Source organism: Taeniopygia guttata, chromosome 2 (genome assembly GCF_048771995.1).
Source record: "Taeniopygia guttata chromosome 2, bTaeGut7.mat, whole genome shotgun sequence".
Classification (NCBI taxonomy): domain Eukaryota; kingdom Metazoa; phylum Chordata; class Aves; order Passeriformes; family Estrildidae; genus Taeniopygia; species Taeniopygia guttata.
In genome coordinates, this window is record NC_133026.1 from 60,675,058 (window position 1) to 60,698,037 (window position 22,980).

The 22,980-nt window shown below is 43.8% G+C and overlaps 1 protein-coding gene and 1 long non-coding RNA gene across 3 annotated transcripts in view; one reads left to right on the top strand and one right to left on the bottom strand.

Moving 5' to 3' along the window:
• BCL2 (BCL2 apoptosis regulator) overlaps window positions 1-22,980 on the bottom strand; it is a 96,880-nt gene that overhangs the window by 38,156 nt on the left and 35,744 nt on the right. The window lies entirely within an intron of this gene.
• On the top strand, window positions 986-12,507 carry LOC140682310 (uncharacterized). The gene is made up of 2 exons (XR_012053855.1): window positions 986-1,226; window positions 1,851-12,507. It is a non-coding gene; the product is annotated as an uncharacterized lncRNA (long non-coding RNA).

Consider the following 22,980-nt stretch of genomic DNA (forward strand, 5'->3'; position numbering starts at 1 on the left):
ATGTGGGAGACAAACCATGCCCTCACCCCAAGGCCAAAGTGTGGGGTTAACTCGGGATTGCAGAGCAATGCCTCTGTCCTCAGGGAGTTCAGACACTTACATTTGGAAGCACTTACTTTCCTTCAAAGAAAAAAATATAACCCAGAGGTCTGTGCTTTCCTCTTCCTTCCAAAACTACTTCTCTCTGATCTAATCCAGGGGATCTGGGCTCACCCCACTCTGCAGGGATATGGGAAGACTGGGGATCATTCCTCTCCCAGCCCAAAGGGATTGCAGCCCACTCTTTCACTTCATTTCAAACTCAACACTGTGGGTTTGAATATCCTGAGGAGAAAATGCAGAATGCCCCACCTGCTGTAGTGTTTTCACATCTCACAGCTAATTTACTGAGACATAGGGAGGAACAATCCCTGTGATGGAGCAGCAGATGCCCTCACCCAGGAACCACTGTGAGATCCAGCATGAATGGCAACAAAGAATGGCTGCCCAAACGTGCATCTGTTCCCCACCATCATCCACTGGGGTAGGAATGCTATAAAGATACCACTGCTGCCTACAAACCCTACCTGACCCACTTTCCATCACTGGGGTAGCAGCAAACTGCAGATCCACACATTCCCTGCGTGGTACCTTAGCCCAGAGAAATGCTGCATAATCACTGGAGCAGTCCCTTTACAGGTGTGCACACTATGCTTTCTTTCCTTTGTTCAAAAACCATACAGAGCATTTAAAGGCAAATAATTTCTTTATCCTTTGTTTCTGCAAGTAGGATTTACCTTGTGTATCTAAAATGTCCTGCAGAACAGCAAGAAGTGAACGTAAAAGAACCTCTTGCAAAAATCATTTATTTTCACGTGTCTTTGAGAAAGATCATTTTACATGTTTGTTACTTTATGTAATCGCAAATATGTTACAAGCCAGTAGATACAAACAACAGAATTTACTTGATTTAGGTTTTTTTAAAAAAAATTTCCTACATTTTTCAGATATCTTTATACCTGTTATCACTTCACTTGGCTTAAAATTGGAACTATTGCTCTTTGACCTAGGACTGATTTGTTTTTCTAGACTTTTGGCCTAGATGTTTGTAATACAACAACCCAGGTTATCCAATATCTAATTAAACACAGGTGGAGCTTGAATTTCTTACAGGAAGGCAGCAGAATCCATTTTGAGCAGTCTGAAAGGGAAAGAACTGCATTGGCAGAGGAAGTGAAGATAAGATGGTGAGGAAAAGAGATCACCTTGATTAACTTTGTCTGCTACTAGCAAATGTATTCCTAAATAACCAATCTGTATGTGATTTTTTTTTTTTGGGGGGGGGGGGGTGTTGCTAGTATCTGTTGCATGGATTATTTCATTCTGGATGAACAGGTTTATCTGTAACATTGAAGCATCCCCACAGCACTCATCAGAAGATGTAGCTAGTTCATCCTTACCCACCCCTGCTTTTTCTCTGTGCCTTGAATGTATTTTGTATTAGTTTACTGCTCCCTGTAAAAAGCATTGTGTTTCTCACCTTCTCTTGCCTGCAACTTCACCACTGAAAAAGAAAATTTTTAGGCTTATGGTATAGAAAATAGAAGATAAATGAATTCTTTGAGTTCCACTTATATACGCAGCTACTTCTAAATAAGAAGAGCTCTATTAACAACCCTGTCTCAATATGAACCATACTCAGATTCCAAAATTGGCAGAAACTGCAACCTTGTCTCAGAAAGCTGGACTCCAAAAAAGGTTTCAAACTCTGCACCAGATTACTGCCTTGGGCCTCAATTCCAGCCCCAGCTTATGTATTTGTTGCATCTTTTACATATGCATGGAACCACGGAATCATGGATTGGTTTAAGCTGGAAGAGACCTTAAAGACCACCCAGTTACAAGCCCTTGCCACAAGTAGGAACATCTTCCACTACACCAGATTATTCAAACCTGCATCCAGCCAAGCATTGAACACTTCTGGGGATGGAACCTGTACCAGTGCCTCATCACCCTTCAGGTAAAGAATTTCTTCCTCCTATCTATCCATCTCCCTTTGTCCTAACTCTGCATATGCTTGTAAGATGTCTTCAGTTTTCTTGCAGCTCCCTTTTAGGTAGTGGAAGGCTGCTATAAGGTCTTCCCAGAGCCCTCTCTATTCTAGATGGAACAACCCCAGCTGTCTCAAGCCTGTCTTCATAGAAGAGGAACGTGGATGTAACAGCCTTAAAGACAATTTATTAAAGAGGTGATGCTTTCCCTCACACAAGAGTATGGAGCTGGACACCAAATAGGCAATTCCAGAACCATGTTGTGAGCCATCCTCCCTGCTTCCCCATCCAAACAGTGTTTGGATGTTGGGTGTTAGATTTATACAGAGATTACTATCACAGATAAGCCAGGTAGGTGAACACCCATGTCTGTTGGCTGCCAGTGGGCAGTGGGTACCTGATGCACCTCAAGTCCCTCGACAGTGTTACATCAATTAAAGGCACACACTTACTGCTGCTACAAAACTGAAACCCCTTTGTGCCATCTCTTCCTGGATTGCCTCCTCACCATTTTCCTTCTGAGTGCAAGGAAACAGCAATGGGAAGAAGGGCTATGGAGACAGATGGGTGAAGGCATGACTGGTGGTGTGTCTTTAGCCAGCTGATGACTGTGAGGGTGATGAGTGACATGAGCTGGGGATATGGAGCTCACTGCCTCACTGCCACATGTCTTACGCACAGTTGGACCCAGGATACCACCCAGACAATTCCCCCAAGACCAGAGTGATACCAGCCCTCCTATGGTAGCAGAATGCCGGTGTGTGAGCCTCCCTCTGCAGGATCTTTGCAATTTGCTATTGCATTAATAACACAGAAAACACTGGTGATGACAGTCTGTTTCTGTAAGGAGACAGTTGTTCAACACTCATGGGCATGGGTATGAGTATCAAGTATGGACACAAAGTTTGCCCACATTACCCCACCGGTGGCCCCAAGACATGAAGTTCCCATGAAAAAATGTCACCGCAGTTCCAGCCATCAATCCTTTGGGACCTCCCCCGTGCTGGAGGCTGGCCAAAACCCAGGGATGCCTGCCTGGCTGCGAGGGCACTAGCAGCACCACCGCCGCTCAGGGCGCAGAGGCGAGGACGCACCTCTCCTGCAGTCAGGGGCGAGGTCACAGGCACTGCAGAGGTTCTTTCTTCCACGATCTCCCCCGTCTGCAGGAAGCCTCTGTGATGCGACGGGGCGATGCGGCGCAGCAGCAGCCCGCGCCTCCCCCACTTCTGAGAACCCCAGCTTTCACCACTACCGGCTTTCCGTGAGGCCGAGTGCCACAGCTGGCACAGCACAGCACGGCACGGCACCCACCTGCTCTTTTCACTGGAATCCCCTGCTTTTGGCTATTTACATCCTTTTCTTAGAGAGAGACAGGAAGCCAAATGAATCAGAGCCATCTATGGTTACCTCCGCCCCAGCCCTTACCAGGCTCTCAGCCGTGCCCGTGCCTTGATGGAGATACCTCTGTTTGGGTTCATGCTTTGCCCACTGCTGAGATGGGGCAGGAGGAGGGGACCAGGAGCACCTGTGTCATCCCTCCTGGGGCAGTGGGTAGGGACCAGGAATCACAGTGGCCCTAGGGAAACGGTGAGGGGGGGCAGGCTGCAATGGCCCTGTCAGCATTTCCCACAGGAGGAAAAAGTGGAGCTCTCCTCACAGAGGCTCCTGCAAAAAGTAGAGACAGGACAGGTCCCAGGGCAAGCCTGCAGCATTCCTGCTGCTGCAGCCAAAGTCCTAATCCTGGGTCTGCAGGGGTGTACCCCAGAGGGAGAGAGGAAGGATGTAGACGAAACACTTCATGGTAAAAGTTGGTTCCACATAAAACTAAAAAGCAAGCTGTTCCTCTGAATGAGCACAAAGTATATGAAAACAGCTCACCAGAGGAACTAAAGTAATATCCTTTACTCTTCTCTCGCAATACCTGACTGACACACAGGGTTAAACACCAGCGAGCTCTGCTGCACATCTTCTGTGGAGAGGCTTTCTTCCCTCTGAAACTTCGAACAGGCAAAGTGCAAAGCAGCAGTTTAACCAGATGCCTCTGATCAAGTAAATAAACCCCATGAGTGAGGATGGGGCCCTTCCCTCCTGTAAGTGAATCGCAGTTACAATCTTTTGCCCATCAGATGTAGGAGGCTGCCTCTGAACTCCAGTGATGCATCCGCACACTCCAATTTGCTCTGTTTTAAATGACACCTCTTGCTTCAGAGAATCATTTTAGCTGCCAGAAAAAAAAAACTGCAAGGAGAAAATGAGCATAATATTTGGGCCACCTTTGTCCAGTCCTCCTTTCTTACGCCTTATTAGCTGAGGGTCAGTGCTGCAAAGGAGCTCAACCCCCACTACCCTAAGCACAGCTGTTCTCAGCTGCTTGGATCCTTCCAGACCTCCTGGGACCTCCCAAAGTTACCAGGATTTCTAGCTGCAAGGCAGGTTTCCCACCAACTCATGGAGGCAGCTCTCTGCTGCACCAAACTTGCTCGTGACATATGCATGGACTGTGGGACATTAAATCAGAGCCAGGCATCTTCCTGACAGCTTTAGAGCCAGACTCGGGAGCACCATGCCTAGTGCTGCAGCACCTGAGGCGAGGCAGGTGGCTTGCTGGGGACTCATAGAGCACAGCAGAGAAACTCAGATGCCTGCAAATGGCACTTGCAGAGCCTTGCAAGTATTTCCTATAGAGGTCTTTCCAGTTGCCTAGTGCACAGCAATGCTCAGGGGAGAGGGAAAGTTATGCTGGGAAGCTCCCCTGCCACCCCAAAAAATTCTCTGTCCTGCAGGCTGCCAGCACATGCTCACTCTGCTGACCACAGCTGCCAGACTTTGCTCTGGCTCACACTGCAGGCCCAGCTCTTGTATGGGAAACCAGAAGTGTTCAGGACTTCTGAGGTTCAGGCCCTTTTTGCCAATATAAAAAATTTACCAGCATGCTGCGAAGGTCAGAACAACGCACCCTTTGTGTCTCAGCTGAATCTGCAAAACAAAGCGTATGTCTTCTCTTTTCCTTTCATTAAAGGAAAAAATAATCCCTGAGTTACAGCAACAGGACATCCAAAAAAACCCTCTCCAACCAAACGAAGCCTAAACTTGCAAAGGCAAGTACTCAAAAATTCAGAGATGCCAGAACTGAGACTGCCTGCTCAACACCAGAAGCAGCGAGCGATTGAAATAAAGGACATTCGCCCTGCCTCGCTCACAGGGGGAAGACTGCATTCTCTGGCCACGTCGCACTGCCATAAAGTACCTGGAGAGAACAAATGGAAATATTTTCTTAAGCGGCAGGGGAATGACAGGGAGAGGTGCAGCCAAGCAGCTCAGAGCCAGGGAGCTCCAGCCTGAATGCTGTCCCTCCCGCACCCAAGCACTGTCCCACTGCACGACCCACAGAGGCAAAATCAAGTTCTGAGTCTGATTCAATCCCGCCTTGTTCCAGTTTTCCACCAGTCCAACACCCATTACTTGAAAACAAGCAAGCCCTTAGCTATAAAAGTCAGATTGCTTTTCTTTTTAAGAGGAAAGAAAAGAGAATAAAGGACCCTCTACCAATAATCCATTATATGGAAGCATTTCACGGGAGCTGCATTGCATAAAGCCCAGCAAAAAAGCAGTGGTTTTGGTCTTTCCTGAACAGATAGAGCAGACAATGCTTTTTATCAGCATCATAAATATCAAGTTATACTTTTTGGAACTTGCACTTCAATACATTTCTGCATTGTGGTGTAGTCATAAAAGCTTGGGCTGTCAACTACTCAGGTCCTGTACTAATTCTGAAACTAAATATCTGTGCTTACAAACAAGCACCACAAAATACTCTGGAAGCTCAAAGTCACACAGCTATAGAGAGTGCACCCACCTCCCAATAGCAGATTATGTCACTGAAAAGGCACCTTTTTTTGGAAATTCAGGATCTATGCATGTTCGACAGGAAAGGGTTTGTTTCAAAGTTTCATTTGCTCCGTGGTTCCAGTCATTTGGTTTATCAGAGGGTGTGATTTATTAGAAAAATACAAACAGTGAATAGAAAGTAAAAATGCTGTGACCTTTCACTGCAAGGAAAAACAGTATCACAATGCATTCCTGATTAGAAAAGAACATCAAACTACCCACATGCTGGTAGCTGAGCAACTGCAAAGCAGACTTTTTGCTATCTACAAAATCATAGGATTTTTCAATTTTTTTCTTTAAAAAATATAAACAGTCTGTGTCCATGTTCCCAAGTGGAAAAAGTGTCTGAGGACCTTATTTACAGACTTGGAAGGACAGGCTAATCCCTTGTCCTTGTAGCCAGTTTTAGGAACTTACAGGTTTTTCTTGGCAAATACTCAAATGCAACACTGCTGTCTTGCTCAGACTAGCTTTAGTCAATATGATTTCTGTTAAACTCACCTGCAGTGTGAATCGAGCAATTGTTTGGCCTTATTGCTACCAAACAGCTATTTTAAAGAGTAATCCTTACAGTTTACAAAATGACAGCGGAGGCCTTGGCGTAGATATGCACCAGGAAGAGAGCATTTTCTTAGAAAAGCATAGTTCTCAGTAAATGATAAACCACAGAGCTACTGCTGTGCACATTAAACCACAGAGCTATATTTATATTGAATTAAGGGGCTGAAATCCCACCTCCACCTCCACTCCCCAGCTTCTGCCATCCAAAAGCAAGAATTTTGAGATGCACATCTGGCATTTGGACTCCTAACACAATCTCCTGACCCACCTATAAGGCATACACATTATAGTCATGGGGAACACAAACTCTTTTTCCATATGACTGTTTGATTTAAGGCATCTGAAATGACTCTACTATTTATCATTATTGATCTTCTGGGCTATGGTGATGCCAAGAAGCCTTACTGTGCCAGCTTCTCAGCAAACTAAAAGTCCCTTCCTCACAGAGCTGCAGTTCAAAGAGACCACAGAGGCATCAGGAGTCAGAGGAAACAAGTGCTCTGATCCCAAACACGTACAGGAGGAAATAAATCAGTCTCCAAAACAAGCATGCATTTCGATTCAGAAACACACTTTAAAAATGCCCACACTTAACCCTTGGCAGGGATCTGTGGGAGTAGTGAACTCCATAACTACTGCTTGTCTGGGCTTCATGATTCATCCCAGGCTCAACCAATGCTACCACCAGCAGTGCCAGGTTGGCAGGGACACTTCAGGCTCACTTCATTTTTCCAGTGGAGAAGCATGAATAGCCCTTACAGAGTGTTGGTATCCAAAGCTGGTATCCATAGCTGTGCAGCTGCAAAAAAGTATTTGGCGAAAAAGCTTTTGTCCTGAGGGAGAGAAAGGCAAGGCTCATGGAATGGGACCACAGAACAGATCATGGAGATGTTTTCCTATGCCTGATCATAAAGCATATTCTCCTGGAAACTAGACTGAGGCACCTGGCAAATAAAGAGGTTGTTGGTAACAGCCAACGTGGCTTCACAAAGGGAAGTCATGCCTGACAAATTTGGTCACCTTCTGTTATGGGGCTACAGTGTTGGTGGATGAGGCAGAGGAACAGACATTGTCTACTTGGACTTATGGAAAGTGTTTGACATTGTCCTGCAGGTTACCCTTGTCTCCAAATTGGAGGCATGGATTTGACGGATGGACCACGTAGGGATAAAGAACTGGCTGGATGGCTGCACACGAAGAGTTGTGGTCATTGTCCACAGGGACACCAGTGACCAGTGGTATCCCTCAGGGGTCGGTCCTGGGGCTGATACTGTTCCACATCCTGCTGGTGACATGGACAGTGGGATTGAGGGGTGGTCAGCGTGCTGCAGGGAAGGGATGGCATCCAGAGGGACTGGACAGGCCGGAGAGCTGGGCCTGTGCAAACCTCCTGAGGTTTAACAAAGCCAAGTGCAGGGTCCTGCACATGGGTCAGGGCAACCCCAGGAGCACCCACAGGTTGGGCAGAGAGGTGACTGGGAGCAGCCCTGAGGAGAAGGACCCGGGGGTGATGGCTGATGAAAAACCCAACGTGAGCCAGCAGCGTGTGCTCCCAGCCCAGAGCCAAGGGAGCCCTGGGCTGCATCCAAGGGAGCGTGGCCAGCAGTCAGAGGAGGTGATTCTCCCCCTCTGCTCTGCTCTGCTCTGGTGAGACCCCACCTGGAGTGCTGCACCCAGATCTGGGGTCCCAGCTGAAAAAGACATGGAACCCTGGGAGGGACACAAAGCTGGTAAGAGGACTGGAGCCCCTCCCCTAGGAAGACTGAGCTGGGGCTGTTCAGCCTGGAGAAGAGAAGGTTGCATGGAGATCTCATAGCAAACTTCCAGAACCTGAAGGGAGCCTACAGGGAAGCTGCAGAGGAACCCTTCATCAGGAACTGTACTGATAGGACAAGGAGCAATGGGCAAAAATTGAAAGAGGGGAAATTTAGGTTAAATATTAGGAAGAAATTCTTGGCTATGAGGCCGATGAGGCACTGGAACAGGTTGCCCAGGAGGTTGTGGATGCCCCAACTCTGGCAGTGTTGAAAGCCAGGCTGGACAAGGCTTTGAACAACGTGGTCTGGTGGGGGATGTCCCTGCCCATGGCAGCAGGGGTGGGACTAGGTGACTTTTAAGGTCCATTCCAACCCATTAATTCTATTATTCTATGTGATAAACTGCCAGCAACATTACTTCTGTAGGATTTTTTTCACAATTTCAGATAGTCAAGAAGAAATAGGAGTTAACAGTGCTGCACCTGCACAATGCAATCCAAATCCATGTTCCAGAAACACTGACTGTCCTCAGGAGAGACTTATGGAGCACATCCTGCATTTCTCCAGGCTTACACGTCTGACCCTTTCCAAAGAAACCATGGGAAGGAGGCAAAGGTCATATGGTTCTTATCCCAGCACAGTCTCCTTGAAGGTATCTGCTTGAAGATGGGAATCAGAAGGCAGAGAGATAGCTGAGGCTCTGTTAGCACATTCTAACATTTTAAGAGCAACACAGAGCTTTCTAGATGACTTGAAAGACTTCTCTTGCATCTAGGTTGAGCAGCTTCACTGAAGCACTTAGGGGCAGTGCTTCTCAGGAGTCAGGGGGCTGTGTGTTACCATGAACAAGTCCCACTCTCGATCCCAGCTTGCAAGGACTTTTTTCTCCAGCTGACAAAGGGAAGTCAAATAAACACTGTCTGTCAGAAGAGGCTTCAGGTGACCACAGTCAGACCGTTTCTGGCCTCCATTGTTAGGTGAGTGCCAGGATTCAGCAATAAATCCAGCAAAATTGAAAACTGTTTCAATACTTCAAAAGTAGTAAGTAAGATACTCTTTGCAGACTAAGGTGGCCACTGGCTGTACCAAAGCCTCAGAGCAATTGCTGAGATTTTCCTTGAATTTATTTGCTATTTTGGGCAGTATTAGCTGCAAAATGACAACTGTGTACATCTTAGTGGTACAGAGTAGTACAGTGCATGCAAATACCAGCAGGGCAGAGCCTGTGATAAGCAGTGAGTAACAGAAAAATCAGTTTCCCAGCTCCCTGAGCTCTCAAGAGAGTTAACAGAGCTGTGATCACAGAGGACAGAAACCAAAACACAGTTACAGGCATGACAGGGGCTGTGTAGAAGCAGGATGTGCAAGCTCAGCCTGGCAATGCCTGCCCATGGCCCAGGGGCAGAGCTGGCTCAAAGAACAGCCCTGAGGAGCTATTCAGTAGTTTGTGCCACGATCTAAATAGGCTCTGGGCACCACTGAACTGCATAGTTACTAATTACTACCCTGATTGGCTTGAGTTGGGCAAAGATTTCATGTACTCCTCTCTGACCTCACAATGCTGACAGCTCTGGGAAGAAAGTGGAAAGACTCCAGCAATGACTAGGAAAAAACCAAAACCATCGGGTGACCCACTTTTCCATATCAAACGTGATTATTTTGTATCTATAAAAATATTTAATCCCACAGAGACTCCTACATTAAGTTCACTCACTTCCCAAAGCAAATCATAATTTTCCCCTCTCAAGACACATGATTTGGGGAGCACCTGTTATCAAAGTATGTAGGGCTGGAATGAAGGTGCAATTGGCTGTTTGACCTAAGCTGACCAAGCCAAAATATTACATACTGCAATCTTCAAGCTGCTGAGGAATGAGGCAAACATGGGTTAAAAGTACTCAACTAACCCAGTGTGGAAATAGAAGTATAATTCTGGTACCAATGAATCCTGTGTTAGCAATGTATTCACTGGCGGGAGGAGAGGAACAATTCTGTCACTTCTCAAAGGCAAGTGGGAAAGCAGCCTTATGCTGGAAATATAAATACTGCTTCAGTAACCCTTACTATATCTAAAGGGGTTTCTCTTTGGGGATAATTATCTTTCTTTCCCTCCAGGCACTGCCTTAAGTAGGTGCTTTGAGTAACAAGGAAAACAATTACTAAAATGGTCACTGTGCTCTCTGTAAGCTCCCAATGGGAGACACTTTGGACAAGCTTTATTCCCTGATCTGCACCAGGTGAAGTCAGTGAGTGCTCCGTTTCTTCTCCTCCAAGAAGAATTTCACCCATAATATTTAACTACAATGAGCAAATCCATCTTATTAGATATGGGTGGACTGGAAAAAAGGCCCAAGTATTTTTACACGGCAACCTGGAGGACACTCCAGATCCCTGGTTTTACTGTGGCTAAGCTCTAATTTATGAAGCAAGAATTTGGCAAGAAGAACAAAAGCACATGGACAAGCTATTGCACATCTCATGATCAGTTCTTAAATGGAAAAATGTATGATATACCTGAGCTAGGAATAAAATCATTCCAGCCAAAGGAACACACAAACTGAGTGGGTCTTGAAAAATTGCAAGGCATCAAGAAAACATAAAGATACCAGTCTACTGCTATATCACTATCTACTATACTACACTATTATTATGATAAGAAAGAGTTTACTAAGCAAAGGAATACTTGTTTCTTTTATTCAAAACAAATCAGAGTGGAATAAAAAGCCACCTAACAGATGAGCAGCTAAAAGATGGGGAAAAGACTAACAAAATCTCCTACTCATGTACCCAAAACTATGAGTTGGATAGAGCACACCAGAGAACCAGATTCAGATGAGGAACCAAACAATTCATGTTTGCCACTCAGATTAGGCAGCATTTAACATTAAAAGTTTAAATGCTGCGTAAAATTAGTGGGGGTGTTGGTGTTGGTGGTGCTCTAGTTTATGCCTCTAGACCAACTGATGATACGCTCCTGGCATTTCTATAATCTCAGAAACTTGCAGATATAAATTAAAAAGACTTGCTTAGATCTGTAGGAACTTTAAAATATAAGTGCCTGGGGAAGTGAGGAATCCCTTTTTTAAAGGAACAGGTTTACGCAGAAGAAATGTGAAGAACTGTAAAAGGGAAAATATCAATGGAAGAGTAGCAAAAGCCCTCCTGATAAGTTTAGTTATAAAAGGAGTAAAAACTATCACTGGATGCATATAAAATTTTACTAGGCTGTCATAGATGTCTTGCATACTCACTCACAACCTTTTCTGGTTAGAGCTTCCTTTGTAACAGATGGATAGGCATGAAGAAGCAAAGTGTTTCCCAAATACTTCTCTTACCAAAAAAGTTAAGGCGTTAAGACAGCAGAAAAACTTTTCACTCTTGAAAGAAACAAGCTGAACAAAATCCACACCACCACACGACTTTTCAGTAAACCCTACCAATTTTGCACAGAGCTGAAGAGGTAACTTTACCTCTTTGTTCAGGTAGTAACAGATGGGAAAGCTGGGAGAAGAAAAGCTGTCTCTGGAAATTTTAGTGGCATCAACAAATTCTTAGCTTGATTCGCCCCCATATCACCAGCTCCAAATAATCCTTCCTTCACTGTGGCAGTGGAGGATCAAAGAAAATCTCACCTCTATACAACTGCAGCAATTGGAAGGACCTTATTTGGATTCCTCCCCCCAGCTCCACTTTGCGCTGAGAATACATGGCTTCAAGAGCATTCACGAAGGGATTTTTTTCCTCCTCTGGCTTAAACAGTGAATGGCAGAGCTCCGAGTCTGAATAAACAGTGTGGGTGGTGACTGCTCTGTGAGGCCCATGTAAAGGATGCAATCATTTTCTGACTCTGTTCAGCATTAAATCATGTGAAACTAGCTTGATTACCACACATAACATTGACTCTGTTACAGACTATAACGTACCGTGTATCCTTCCCTAACTTTGCAGGGGAAAAAAATAACAATTAATTCTCCTAGCTTCAAGTGTTTAATTGTGTATAAAGTTCATTGACCTCACTAGTTGCTGTCAGATGATCTTGCTAAGGCCTGTGAAAAACATCCCAGGAATGCAGTGATGTGGGCAGAAACAAAGTGAGTTCATGCCACAAAATGCTTTAAATGGAACAAAATCAGCAACCATCCGGAGAGCCTGCACTGAAAACAGGACTTCGGAATAATCGTTGATTTAACCTCACCTAAGCACAGCTAGTCCTTGAAAAGGGGCTATTATAAATCATAGCCTTTAAAAAAATAAATCCTTCAGGGATCCTGCATGTGACTACATGAAGTAACTTTGTTTACTGGGAAATCTCTGCAGCTGACTGGGAGGCAGTGTTTTGGAATGACTGGAGAAACTGGGGCATGCAGGAGATAAGCTGGGAAGTGGGGAACCTGCTTTTGTGCCCTGTCCAGTTCCCATTAAGTGCAACCGAAGATAAGTCCTTTTGCCTCCCTGCACTCAATTTCTTCCTCAATAAAAATGGAAATAGGCCTGCTTATCTCCATGAAGGCATGCTATGTTTTTTTCTGTGTGGGGAAGCCACTGTTAATGGGAGGTATTATCATGTATTTGACACATATGTGAGCATCCTGCATAATTTTTGACATCTCTCTGAAATGCAGCTTCTGAGCTATGTTTTAAGAAATCCTTCCCTCAATGACCCTAAAGAAGTGTGTTGTGTTACTCATTTCATACATCGTTTCCAAATGAATAATTCAGCATGAATTCTGCTGGTAGTGCCCATTAAAATGTAAACTGTTCCTCTTACCTACTTTTCACAATTGACCTATGCGATTTCAGCGGGATGTCACAATCCAATTTTCTAGGGAAGCACTGCAAGAACCACTGATTAGATGGCAGCTTTTGTTAACCTGTAAATCTTAGTACAACTTAAAAGCACATCTGCTGAATCTCTGTCCAACTGCAAGGCCTTTGGGATGGAAACCAAAGGTACCTAAGGGCATGGATGGCATTTTTACAATCGCCACTTTCATCTCAGGGTGATGCAGCCAGATGAGCCCCATATCTCACCAGGGCTGGAAACTGAGTTCTTCTCTGGTTCTGGTGTTTTCTTGGGAGCCTCCAGCTGAACCTGACCATTAAGTAACAAGTTCTTTAAGTGTGATCAGGCAAACATCACTGCAGGGCGCCTCTTCATTGCATTTATTTCACATCCCCTCCTGTACTGCTCTCACCATCCCTTCCCTCCTCCTCTCCAAAGGCTGATGTACACAATGAGGGAAGGTATGGCTCATAGATAGTAGAAAGGGGATTGAAAAGCTAGTCTGCAGTGATGATCTAGGACATGCTTTCATCTTATCTAGCATATTGCCTAACAGCAGCTGTCTCCCTGCTTTGGTGGGGGGCACCATTGGCCGAATCCTTTCCCATATACTTCTGATATTTTGCATATCTTATGGTGGCTACAGCAGATAAGCTCCTGAACAAATAATTCTGGTGAGACCATTTTGCATTTGGTTATTTGGTTCATTTTGGTGATCATAACAGGCTTGGATTATAACTTCTACCATCTGGAATTTAATCTTCTTCACAGACAGTTAAAACCAGATAATAGCCATATTAAATTGTGGATTATGATTTCTCCTGGTATTAAGTTCTAAAGTCTTGCCCCAGAAGGGTATGAGATTAAGACAACCTCTACTATTAAATGCACTGGAAAATATGTATTTAGTAATTTCTCATATCTATTTTATCTGCTCATTATCAATGACAACAGTGGCCTTAAAAGATAAGAAAATGTTCCAATCAAGCTCTGTAACCCAAACAAAGTGTCTGTGGGAGAAGGGGGTTTAATTAAGTTTTTCTTTCCATGGCCCCATTGCAAGCGTTTGGATGGGAGGGGAGGGGGATGGAAAAGGAAAAAAACAGAAAATGTGATGCAACTTCATGTTTATGGGAAAAATATTTGGAGGACAAGATATCTATGAAATCAATGGGTTCCAGGCCTCAGCCAGCATTTCATGCTTTTCCCAGATGGTGACATATTGGAATGTTTTCCCAAACAGCAAGAAGCCAAACTGGGGTTTTTGCAGCTGCAAATAGGTAAGAAAACTTTAACCCAATTCCTCGAAAAGCTACAAAATATCAAATCATTTCAAGGTATGTATAAAAGACAACTATAACACACAGTGACATACAATTCTTCTGGATTGTATTTTTACTAACAGCAGAGCAAGCTACCTAAGTAGTAAGAATAAGAAACAGGCTTCTAAGCAACACACACACATTTAAAAGTAATGTAAAGACTTGGGTTTAGTTCAATCATTTCCAAAGTTCAAGATAAATAATCTTGAACAAAAGGCCTAATGTAAGTGCAATCTTATTTTATTACCCAGAAAACTACACTCCACCAGAATAAACTGAAGAGAAGTCATGGAGTTTGCAGCTTGTCAGAAATGGAGAAGACATTAAACTTGCCTTAGGGGAAATACACACATGTATATATTATACACTGTGCAATCCTTGGCCATTAAGATTTCCTCTTACCTGAAAATGCCATTCTCTCTTGTTAGGAAATAAAAAATACAACACTAGTAATCCAAGAACAGCTGGTGAAAGCGAAACAAACCTGGGAAACCATCTGCATATCAATTCAGAAATTCTTGCCACATAACTCCCTTCCTTCAGTTTAATTTCAGGAAACCCAACACATCCTGCGAGCAGTTTTACCTGAGAAAATCAGGTAGTTCAGTCACATTTGATCCTAATAGTTCCTTGAATCCTCTTCTTCTATCTCATCCCTGCTGTTTAAATAAAAATTATTTTATCAGCCCAGTAGCTAAAATTTCCTTGGACTAGCAACCCCTGCTTTACAGATTCCGAATGCTGAGTTTCTGAACTGTATGAAGAAGGGGTTTGTTATGTCTGATAGTTCCTGACACAATTGACAGCAAAAGCATGCAGAAATCTGAATTAAGATGACAAATATTATCTATATATACATTAATAAAGACTTTTATTTATATAAGGTTAGTATCCTCAGATAGTATGGAGCTAGAACATTGTTTGGATAGCGGTACAACAATATAATCCCAGCATTCCCTTGGGATGCAGCATGTGTTTCTATCCCTGGTGATTTATGAACTATTGGACCTTAAAACTCTTGCTGCTTCTTTCCTTTAGCAACCTTCCACTGGCACAGGTCCAGCTCTGAATACAACCAGTCTACAGCCTTCGACTATTAAAAATATTTGGTGCCTGTTCATGGTGCCTGTTGTCATGCACAACCCACCCTGCAAGGCCGACTGCTGGACTCACTAATACAACCCCACTACGTTCATCAGAGACATCCTGATTTACATCCCTTCAGTATCTTATCCACAGTCCCACAGCAATCCATTAAAGAAACACTGAAAAATCTAAGAACAAACAAACAAATCAACCCTGCATTCCCATTAAGATAAAAATGTGAAATGAACATAAAATGAAGGGAGATACTGCTGTCACTTCAAGGAGTGAGGATTAAAGGACTCCAGCCTCATCAGATAAGACTCTGGATTTTCTTGTCTAGCACTCTCGTTTTAATCCATTTTCCAGTTCTATATGAAATGAATTATAGCTAGATCTGCATAGCGTTTAAGGACATAAATCTATCCTACAGTGTATTTGAATTTAAAATACACACAGCCTAATATCTTTCATGCCTTAAAAAAATGGACGTGAAATCTCAGGGGGAACGGAGCAATTACCTATTTCAGTCAACGTGTGAAGAATAGTCAAATAAATGGGCTAACAGGCCCACCAGCTGGAAAAATTAAACTGAAAGCCTGCTTCTGAATATATGCATTATATCACCCTTAGCCAGAATGGCTTTAATTATTCTTAAATATAGCAGTGGAATGAGAAATAGGAAAATCTTACAGCCCTTTTCTCCCACAATGGAGAAAGAGATGAAAATTGCCATCATTATAATTTTTGTTGCCATTAGATAAATGAGTAGTCTTCCAGGTCATGTTAATCCTCCTTGGCTTTTTATATTATCTATTTAGCCCGAGGATCCAGAGATATTTTTTTAAGTGCTTGTGGATTCTGTCACTCATATGTCATCTGCTGGTTATGGAAATAGAATTGGGCCCATTTTGCAGGCAGAGACAAACACAGCTCTGTCAGTGACAAAGCGTGACACTGGCTGAGCCCATGAAGTCAGATCTCTGCTCAGACCATGAAGCCACTCAGAGAAGTCACAAAAAGGAGGGTAGGTTGTATTTTACCTAGCTTGAGCTGCCTTAAAAATGCAAGTCTAAACAAAGTGTTCATATAGACTTGCTCCCTGGATGATTCATCTCATTTTGCACCACCTATCTTAGGACCAGATGAATCACCTTTTGAAAGTGTCTGTCTGTTGGATGTCTAATTTTTAGATACCTCAAAGCCATCCTATGCAGAAAAGTATCATAATCTCTACTAAGTACTTGATAAACTCTAAAGTGGATTTCTCTAAGTAATAACAGAAGTTTTATCTAGTATTCTTTGATAGAAATTACAAAATTGCCGAATGCTTAATTTTCATAAGCTCAACAGTTTCTCCTGACAGAAAACAAACAAAAGAGCCACTATGTTTTAACAGAAAATGCTTCAAGAAGAAACTACTACTTTGTCAGGCACACCACACAATTGAAATAAAGCCTCTCCATTGAGATGGTGAGCAAGACAATGCAAACACAGAATCAAACTTTGAAGCCAGCATGCCTTTTTCTGTAGTTCTAGCTTTGTACATATGTTTTAGGAGGGGCTGAAGTTACATTTGTGTTTTCTTGCCAGTCATGTGCCAGATGGGTTCCTTCTCAAATGTGTGCTGTTTTAAGACCCAATCTTGCCTGAAACAACATATAGCTCCTGGATCAAGCCCACTTTGATGTTACAGCTGGACACAAATCTCTGCTGCTTCTGTCTCTGTTGCTCACTTTACTTTTAATGTCCAATTCCAAAGAAGATGGTGGAGCTCAGTACAGATCTAGCTACAGGAATTATTTGCAGAGATGACAAGAGCTTCCCCTCTTAGGGAGACTTCCCAGTGATTCCCATGTGACCAAACCCCTTCCAAGCCATCAACTTAAAAATAACATGTTGGGTTTTGGAAAAAATGTAATTCCATGGGGTTTGTGGAGTGTCTGGTTTTGACTTTTTTAGGCTGCACTGGTGTTGAGCTTTCAGAAGACTCCTCCACAACTGAGAAACTTCTCGGCAGCCAGTTCCAGATGCAAAGGTCTTAAGGACATGGGCCAGGGTGAGACTCAGCCCTTGTAAGGAAGGCTTGGCAATGCTGCCAATGTACATGGCAGCCCAAAAGGTCTCTGAAACCCAAGAGGCCTATCTGAGCAGACCTACAGACAGATAAAAAGCATCTTTGCTCCCACAGTGACAAGTGCCTCAGGCAAGCCAACAGATAGACTGCCTCAAATTCAAACTGGTGAGTTTCTATTTCATGACTGATTTCACTCTTATGGGCAATCCCCAGGGTAAAAAGTTCTCCTTGTTTTATGCCAAACTGCTACCAACAGGTTTTAGGGAGGTTCTGCACAGCTTGGGGATTTTTACTCAAGTGTTTTAAAGCCTACATGATGAAAACCACAGTGACTAAAATGAAAAGCTTGGGCAGATTCTGCACCATATGTTACTGCTTTGCCATAGAAAACTTCAGGGCTTTAGGGTTGGCAGCTGGGAAATGATGACCTCCTGCCTGTGAAGTTGCAAGTAATTAGTGCACTTGCACAACTGCACTGTTCATTCTTTGATTTCATAGGCAGGAGGAACAGTGGTAGTTTTTGTTGTTAAATCTGTTTCCCTAAAAAAACATTATTTTAAAACCTCTGAGCAAAAATGGACTTAGTGGATGTTCAGAGGTCACAAATGGACTTCTCCCCTTTGCCCCAAAGTGCAGTTTCCTTGCTTTAAGAAGTCAGGTCTTACATTGTTCAGTTGCAAAGCAAAGCGTCTGGATGTGACCTGATGTGACACATACACTCAGAAAAAGATCAAAGAACTGCTCCTGTTGCATTATATGGACAAATTTATTGATAACAGCATCAAATTACTGCATTGCTGATAATAATAATGGAACAACTCCCTTGCCAGGTGTACAGGCAGGGCCAGTAGTTATGGGTGAACCTGAATATAGCTGCAGATCTTTCCACCAACCCCATATCTTATAGTATCTTCTCTATATAAACAACTGACAAAAAATATAGAGGCCCTTGAATCTTCCTCTGCTTAAGTTCTGAAACCTAGAAAAGAGATTATATTACACTTTACCTTACAATGAGCTAACTCCTTCTCATCATGTCCATTCCAATGCTGGGTTTGTGAACTATGCCATGACAGAAAAACTTTCTGTAAGCTTAATTTACTGCTAAGGAAGATATTTCTCTAAAAATGCAGCAAGGAGAGGATGATAAACCCCAAAACATTGTAACACAAGTTTCACTGAAGTATGTATGTAAGTAAAAAGTGAATAAAGGGTGGTAAAACTGAAGGCACTTTCCCTACTCTGGGTGACAAGATTATTTGAGATTAACTTCTGTATTGGATGGATGACTCTGAGTACACTGTGGGTAAGAAGGAAATAATACACATTCTTGTGGCTACAAACACTAAACCAAAAAACTAAACTGTCTGGCTTTATATTGCTAAAACACTGAGTTGTGGAAACATTGCTAAAATTTTGTTGGTACAGACCATGGAACTAATCTTGTCTCTTTCTCACTGTATTTGTCTCATGCTTTATCTTCCCTTTACTTTCTACTTTCTTCCCCCTTTCCTTTTCTTTCACCCTTCTCTCCCCACTCAGCATTCAGTTTCTTTGCGTCTCAGGTACAGTAAGGTTGGTTAGCAAGGAAATCCAGACGCAATCATGATGCTTTCCTGCCACCCTTCATTAGTCATTAAGGTTATAAAGGCATAATGAATGATATTGTTATTATTAAACAAATTCTGCACAGATTAGATTTCAATAGCTCAGTCTTCCCCTTTTGTTTCATTCTTTAAGAAAAAACATTTTATTTTTTTCAATATAGTCCATGGAGGGCACAAGAACATCCCTTTTTCTTTTTTTTTTTTTTTTAACAACCCATGAGGCCACCTTGATGGATATACCTGTGGGGCAGTCCACCCTCCCTTTGACCCAGTGGCATTGTCCCGTCTGGCAGGACACTGGCCACTGAGGTGGGCAGCTGATTCCTGAAGGCTCCTGAGATAATGGACTGCATCCCTCTGCCTGCCTGTATCCATAGGGAGAGTGGGAACCACAGCTTTGCTGCCAGCACCATGCTGCCATGCTCAACAGGAGGGCAGTGATGTCCCCACCCCAGGATGCAGACCGAGATGGGGTCACCACATTTCCCTGAGGTATCTAGCAAATGACCCAGAACTTAGAAGGAGCCATAAGTGGAGAGGATTTTGAAACTCAATCCAAGGCTTGAAAAAGCAGGCCCTAATATCTCCTCTTCATTTTCATCCAGTGTAAAGCTCTAAGCAAACTAGAGCGCTAAGGCTGGCGAGATGAAAGAAGAGAGACTAACATACTGTGTCTACTGCTTCCCCTTTAGCACCCTCCTACTGATTCTGTACTCATTTCCATCTGTGCAAAGTGCATGTAAAACAACTTCACCCCTTGCCAGATAGACATTGAACTGTGGGATTTGAATCTTTCTGGGCTCCTGGGCCTCCTTAGGTACATAAAAGCCGTGTCTGCGCCTCGGGAGGCGGCTGAATCGCAGCCTTTGTGCGCTAGGCACAGGGGAAATGGAGCCCGACTGTGGGCATGTGCCAGCCCCCGCCGGGTAAGAGCTGGCATTGTCTGCCCAGCAAAGCCTCGACATTTCCACCAACCACACTGACGAAATTTTCAATGGCAGAATCAGGCTGTACATTGCAAAATGAACAAATCCAAATCTCCTAGAAGCGGGAAGGTCTGTGATCAAAATGCAACACGGAAAGACCTGGGTTTGCTAGCCTGGTGCATAGAGCAGAGAGAGCAGCACATTTGGAGCACTCTCAAATGCTGAGTTTTAGACCATCCCCTGCCGCAGCAACCCGTGCCTAAGAAAAGGGCCAACAGAGGCTCAGCATTGCAGGGCATCACCTATGGGTGCTCAAGGGGGATGTGCCCAGCAGGACAGTTTTGAATGAAGCAATTCTATGCAAAATAGCCTTTGCTGTGTCCTGTTTCCCCTGGGGGGATGCACCTCCCTATCACAGAGTAGTGAGGAGCATGTACTTGACACAGCAAAACAGAAGCAGAGGAGCATTATGGCACACCAGCAATTCCAAAGTTACATCCTCAAAAGTAATAAGAAAGAATAAGTCTGCTACATGAAAAAGTCTTTCAGCAAAGTCTTTCCAGCTACAGTGACACACATATAGCTACATATTTACAGTCAAGACACCAGGGAGATAATCTATGTACATATACTTCCAAAGTAGCTTTGGACAAGAACTGGAATTTTCCTCTGCAAGTAGCGTAACAACTAAATATTTAAATGGTTAGAAGAACAAACAATTGCAAACAAGTCAGTAACAACCATGTTTCTCTCAGTTCCTGACATTGCCCACTAAAGACAGCTGTAAGACAGGACCTGAGTAAGCCCAAAGTTATTCCTTTACACTGAACATCCTCCCCCCCACACCTCCTCCTCATAATAATAATAATAATAATAATAATAATAATAATAATAATAATAATGTTCAAGTAAGCAACAGCTATATGAAGTAGAAATATGTATACCTCTCTCAAAAAATCTGCAAAAAAGCCAGTGCATCAGAGAGCTCATCTTTTTTTATTCATGTAGCCATCATTAAACACTTCTTTGATAAATTGCTATGCAAACTGATGCTTGATGGAGTTTGGACTAACTAAATAGTCTTGTGTCAGAGTCACACTCATAGAAGAGCCTTATATGGGTACCCAGCATCTCAGCAAATGCTCCCAGTCCTGCCTGCTCAACTGGTGCTGTGCCCTGCAGACAATCCGTACCCCTGGCACCCTCACAAGCCCGTGTGTCGCGAGCAATGGCCGAGCAGGCTAATCAGAAGCAGCCAGCGGAGTTTTGGGGTGTGAGGCTGCTGTCCTCGCCAACCAAGGGAGAGATGGGTGCAGGGGGCATGGGGAAAGATGTCACGTGAAGGAAAGAAGTGAGGCTCTACAGATGTCCTGCCGGGACAACGACACAGTGTTCCTGCTACATCCCGAGCGCAAACGTGGCTTGTGTGCATTCAATGAAATTGTTTTTGTATACAAAGAGGATTTCAGCTGCTGTGAGGCAGATGGAAGGCGCTTTTGGCCGCGCTGAAATGTCTGGTACTGCCTGCGTTCGGAAGCATACACAGGGCAAGAACAAAATACACTACTGTGCAATGTAAGTTGTCTGGTAAAAAATTAATTGAGCACATAGCTATTTGAACTACAGGAAAACAAGGAGGAGTGGATGGCTTACCCCGCTGCTCTGCTCGTTCCTTTCTCTTAGAAGAAAGAGAGCTGCTCACTCTGCTGATCATGAACCTGGGCAACTCAAAGAAAGGTGAGGAGGAGGCAAATGTCAGAGGACAGCAACAACCATGAGAAACTTCATTTAGATGAGTTTAAACTTGGAGTGAGAGAGCAGATCAGAGTGAGCAGGGAGCAGCTACAAACAGGGAGCCTTAACCTTCGGCAGAGCACCGCTCACCTCCTGTAGTTGCTGGCAGCAGCTCTCTGCCCTGGGCTGGGGGGAGGCACCTCCAGCCAGCAACTACAGCTCCCCCTCTCTCTGCTCTCCTTTCCCCCAGGAGCTGAACTGCTTCTGCATGCCTTTCAGGGTGGCACAAAAACAGGTGAGACAAAAGGCAATCCTGCTTTCAGAAAGTTTTAGAAACTCTTTACTAGACCAGCTAGTTCATCCTACTAGGGTGATTGCATCACTTAAATATCTGGTTTGCTAAACTCTTTTTAATTGAGAAAGTGTTTTTCTATTAAAATTTGCAGGTCTCCATAGATCATTTACCTTCCAGTACCCCAAGCCTGTTAAAAATCTTTCTCCCAGCCCGGTTTTGTATGGTGCTAATGTCAATCCACATCAAAGTCCACAGGAATTCTACACATGTGAATCCAAGTTTAAGCAAGAAAAAAAAAAAAGGGGGCTCAGATTTTTATTACGTGAATTTTATTGGAACATTCCCTTCATGTCCCTACATACAGAAGAGCGTCTGGATTGAGTTACAGCTGCATTTACTCCCACACATCTGCTCCCTTATTGTTATAGTTACCTTTTCTCAGGGGATTTAAGAAACTACTCCCCCCAAAAAAAGCCCTTCACCTTTAGGTCCATGATGACAAAGATCAAAAAGCCTTCAGCATTCCTGCACCATGACATGAATTATGCTCTGCAGCAGTTTAAAAATTGCTTTTCTAATTCGAATGCTGCTGCTTGACCGCTGGGTTTCCAACAGCGGCGCGCAGCAGGGCCGGTGCCCTCACTCTCCCTGTAGGTGTGCAGCTTTGCTTTATAACCCACAGCACGTCTGGGACCAGTGTTTCACTGGGAGGGGCATGAGGCAAGGTATAGCAAATCTCCCTAGCAACAAACATGGAAACAGAAAAATAAACTTTGGATGCACAACATTCAATTGATTTCACAAGTTGCTGGGCTGGCTGCGTGATGGAAAGCAATCGGAGGACAGCTGAGCCCGCCAAGAGGGGATGCCAGCCAGATTAAAGGTACCCAGCACTTAGAAACATAAGGGCCCAATTG